Here is a 5,570-nt window from a genome sequence, read left to right as displayed (position 1 = left end):
CTGCCTCAGATGGCACATTTGAGAGCGTATTCATTTATTTCACGTTTGCAAACTATGTTGGCGTTAAACTATGTTTTAAAACTAATAAAACCGAATTTGCGATTCATTCGCTTTCCTGCGCGTTTGTGCACGCGATGGCGATTTCTTTACCAAACTCCGGAAGCCGTTCGCTTTGGACCAAACCATTGCATGTAAATAGAGGGGGGGGGATTGTCACCGTACTCGCAAGCCGTTCGCTTTGGACCAAACCATTTCATGTAAATAGAGGGGGGGGATATAATTTTAGATATAGATATAGTACGGGCAATGCCCTAGTGTACTTGAATGGCGGAATTGACTCACTCAGGTCACCAACTTCAGAAGGTTTGTTGCAAGTGCGCTGTTAACCCGAATCAGTCACGTGGTAAAAGTTTGGTGCTGGGCTCCAAACCCTGTGAAAATTCCCACAAGGAGTCATCGAGATGAAATCTTTTTGGGAAGGGGTAAAAATAAACCAGATGTAGGCCTCAGGCTTTCAGTGGAATGTACACAACTGTGAACCTGACATTATCTACACATCACCATGCAGACAATTCATGAGCAAAAGGTCCTATGACATACACACACGGGGTCGAACTCAGGGCAAGAGTACGATGTCGCAGAAAGGAAAGAAATGTGCAGAAATGTGCATCCGTGGGCCGCCATGTTCTTCAAATCCAATAGCCTGGTCGATACAGACTATCAGATACAGATACAGAGACCCGGTAGATACAGAGACTATCAGATACAGAGACTATCAGATACAGATACAGAGACCCGGTACATACAGAGACTATCAGATACAGATACAGAGACCCGGTAGATACAGACTATCAGATACAGATACAGAGACCCGGTACATACAGACTATCAGATACAGATACAGAGACCCGGTAGATACAGACTATCAGATACAGATACAGAGACCCGGTAGATACAGACTATCAGATACAGATACCCGGTAGATACAGACTATCAGATACAGATACAGAGACCCGGTAGATACAGACTATCAGATACAGATACCCGGTAGATACAGACTATCAGATACAGATACAGAGACCCGGTAGATACAGACTATCAGATACAGATACAGAGACCCGGTAGATACAGACTATCAGATACAGATACAGAGACCCGGTAGATACAGACTATCAGATACAGATACCCGGTAGATACAGACTATCAGATACAGATACAGAGACCCGGTAGATACAGACTATCAGATACAGATACAGAGACCCGGTAGATACAGACTATCAGATACAGATACAGAGACCCGGTAGATACAGACTATCAGATACAGATACAGAGACCCGGTAGATACAGACTATCAGATACAGATACAGAGACCCGGTAGATACAGACTATCAGATACAGATACAGAGACTATATCCTGTTTGCCAATTTTAGATATTATATTACTAAACGATAAACGATATGCACTGAAAATGAAAGAACCAACAGTCGACGAATTCCTTTTCCAGGCCACCGCTCGTTCCATGTTCCTCAACTCTACAGGCTCCAGCCATCAATGGTTCCTCTGTCTGATTTCTCTTTGGCAATGAAATTATGGAACCACATTTGCTTGACAATGTGGGACTTCCTCACTAAAAATTTTTTTTTTTTTTATGTTTGATGAGGCCAAAATTTTAGATTGGAGCCAAAAAGTGTCATTGGTAGCCTACAAAAAAAACCCCAAAAAAACATGGGGCATTTTCTTTGCATTGTCATCCCAGAAAATGGTGTATTACCTCCGCCACCAAAGGTGGATGGAGTTTATGTTTTCACCCCTGTCTGTCTGTTTGTTACTTGGCAATTTTTTTTTTTTTTGCAAGTATGTTGATCACTCCGGTTTGTGTGTGTTTGCTTGTTTGTTTGTTACTTGCAAAATCGAAGATTTTTCAAGTATATTGGTCGGTTGCGTTTGTGGTTCTGTCTGTCTGTTTGTCACCGGCCTATAGGTCACAATTCTAAACCGATCGTCAAGAAACTTCACAAACTTGTCTAGGTCGTCCCAATTGAGAAGGCTATTGATTTTGAGGTCAAAGGTCATCTGGAGGTCAAATTTCTAAAATCGCCATTTTAAATCCGATTGACTTGAAAATTGAATAACATTTGTATATTGAGTCAATAAATTGGGAAATGAACTAGTTTTTGAGGTCAAAGGTCAACTCAAGGTCAAATTTTAAAAGTCATCAATTTTCATCTAAAAAGCCGTCAATTCTCAATCGATTGACTTGAAAATTGAACAGCATTTGCATATCGAGTCACTAAATTGGGAAACATACTATTTTTAAGGTCAAAGGTCAACTCAAGGTCAAACTTCCAAAATCATAAATTTTCATCTGAAAAACCGTCAATTTTCATCTGATTGACTTGAAAATTGAACAGCATTTCTATAGTGCCTCACTGAATTGGGAAACCAAATATTTTTGAGGTCAATAGGTCAAAGGTCAACTCAACGTCAAACTTCTAAAATCATTTTTCATCTGAAAAATCGTCACTTTTCATCCTATTGACCCAGGGTTTGATCAAGATCGTCAATTTTAATCTTGATGAAATGGACGATTTGCTGTATCAATGGAAAACGTTTGGGGGAGAGGGGGCGGATTTTGCAAGTATCGTGCTCCACATGACGTCTTCTTGTTTGTGTGTTTGTCTGTCCACTCACTTATACTTGCCTACAGGTCACAATTTTAAACCGATCTTCACGAAGCTTCACCAAATGGTAGCGTTCGTTGTCTGACAAAATCGTATATATTTTTGAGGTCAAAAGGTCAACATAGGCCAAAGGTCAACCACTTTTTTTCCAAATATCTAAAATCCTCAATTTTCATCCGATTGACTTGAAATTTGAATAGTATTTACATATCGGCTAACTGAATTCAACCACTAACTATTTTTGAGATCAGCGTAGGTCAAAAGGTCAAAATAGGCCAAAGGTCAACCACTTTTTTGAATTGCTAAAATTGTCAATTTTTATCAGATTAACAAACTTTGAATGCGATTTGCATATCAGGTCACTGAATTCAACCACTAATTTTTTTTGAGGTCAAGAGCATGCTCTACTGAGTGCCATTGTACTTTCTTCTGTTTTGCCAAGTGTCGCTCTATGAGTGATTTTTCATCTGTCTGTCCGTTTGTGAACAAAATATCTCAAAATGTTGTGGACGGATTCGAACGAAATTTGGAAGAGATGTAGCGTATGTCACAAGGACGAAATGATTAGATTTTGGTGAAGATCTGGACTCGGATCCGGCTACTGTATTTTTTAAAGTGATTCTTCACCATTGGGAGATTGGGCCAAAAACGATACACAGGATATCTAAACAAATTGTAAACGGATTTGGACAAAACTTGTTGGACCGGTTGTGTGTGCGACAAGGACGATTCGATTCGATTTTGGTGAAGATCTGAATATGAAGTCGGATATGAGAATTATTTAATTGTTTTAAGTGATTCTTCAACATTGGGAGATCGGGCCAAAAACGATATAAAGCAGAAGATCTCAAAAAGTTATGGATGGATTTGGACGAAACTTGTTGGACAGTTTGTGTGACAAGGACGAATCGATTCAATTTTGGTGAAGATCCGGATCCGGATCCGGCTAGTGGAATTTTTAAAGTGATTCTTCACCATTGAGTGATATGGCCAATCAGGCGGAGGTATGCTCTCTACTGAGTGCCGTCCTTGTTTTGTCTGCGATTGTGGTCAGGTCTCAGGTGCCATGGATTCGGCGGTCATCTGGGAGTTTACGAGGCCGTACCACCCTTGGCACTCGAGCAAAGAGTCCACCTGAAGCTGACGTCATCGTTTATCGCTATATTAGACCTCAGCGCGAAGTAAGGCCAAACATACCCGTTGATCACAGAATCGTCTTCTTTACCGTGGAGAATTTGTCACTACAAATCTTCCTTCAGGCTGGTTATTTATACAGAAGTTTGGTGGTCACTTCACCCCTCGTCTGAAGTACGTGGAACAATGTCAGGATGTGCATCCCTGACCCAGGCCTGCGCTTCCACAACTCTCCCACGGCCTCTCATACGACATTACAAATCAAGGCGATAAGAGACCACAGATGTAATGACCGGGGCAGGCTCGGCATGCTATCCGAGTAGCATCTTCCCTCTAATTTGTAGGCTTCCATGGTTGCTCCCGCCTTAGCCCCATTCATCGTCTTCCTTATCAGATCGGGAGTCTCTGGCCACTCTGCTCGACACACACTCGTCCAGCTCAATTGTCCCTATAATCAGTCACAGGCCTCATTACTGGATTCTTATGCAAGGCTTTGCAGGGTTCGAATCTGCTTCCCTTTCACAGTGCTGACATTGCTGTTTATGTCTCAGAGGTTCCCCCAAGCTCTTTATAGGGGACAAATCAGTATCTAAAGAACAGTAGAGTAACCCGAATAACTTCGCTGTCCCTCTCAAACCTCAACAACTAGAGCAGCAATTTTTCAGGTCATGAGATAGTCCTCTTAGGCCTCTGCCGCGAGCATGGTAACCCTGTCTGCAACAGCTGCTTTCTCCGCAGGCACTTCAGCACTTCCTGTGTGGTCCGAGCATGCATGAAGTTCTGGCAGAGAGGCTAGTGTTTCTCATATTGCATGAAGTCAGATTTTCTGCGCACGCTTTCTCGCTGCAGTCGGTTACAGATCCTATGATGATATCAAGGGTTCCCGACTCAGGTAACAGATTCTTGGAAGGTAACGTCGCTTGGACATTCTTAATGCTGGAGGAAATGATCGTTGTCCATCGATTTACTTCGGAATCAAAACTTCTGAATCACATTAGTTCCAAAATGGCTTTGCATTTCAGAGACATCAGCCTGCAGGTTTGGAAAACTGAAAACAGATGAAGTTTTTTGGGGGGACGGGGGGGGGGGACGGGGGGGACATGTGGAGGGTATGGGGGAAGCTAGAGGAGTTGAACTTCAAGTTAAGTAAAGTACAGCATTGTCATGCAGCAGGTGGATAAACCGCAGGCAAGATGACAAAGCAACCTGAGAGGTTTTACCTTTTACCCAGTGCAAAATGAAACTCTGTGCTTCAAAACATCGTATTGAGCATCATTTCGGTAAACAAGCTTTGAGGCCCAATCCGCAACTTACAGCTTCCTTCATCAGAAAGCATCACGAAGGCACCACGTGCACAGGTGGAACGGCAGGTAATTCGTAACTCTAAACCCTTGTTTATGCAGCAGCCTGCTCAATTGGACATGGGCCTTGCCAGGGAGTTGCACCTACGGCCAAACACCTCCAAAAGTGATTCCACTGACCCGAGGATATTGAGGAGACAATACGATTCCTCAGGTTCCTTTGCGTGTCATACACTCGAGGCAAGGCTTAAATAGCTGTCGAAACACCTTGAAATGACAGAGGTAAGGTTGGCTGAGAGCTGTACACTCCGGCACTCACCTGCAGCTCCTATAACCGACACAAGAGTCCCATTTGGCTACTTTACATTCCCTATGGCATGAGAGGAAAGAAAGGCCTGGAAGGATAGCCTAGAGGTATGCACACTCACCTCCAAGCTGTCTAGTCTGTGTTCG

Source organism: Myxine glutinosa, chromosome 4 (assembly GCF_964187855.1).
Source record: "Myxine glutinosa chromosome 4, kmMyxGlut1.1, whole genome shotgun sequence".
NCBI classification, from domain to species: Eukaryota; Metazoa; Chordata; class Myxini; order Myxiniformes; family Myxinidae; genus Myxine; species Myxine glutinosa.
Note: the sequence above shows the minus strand (reverse complement) of the source record.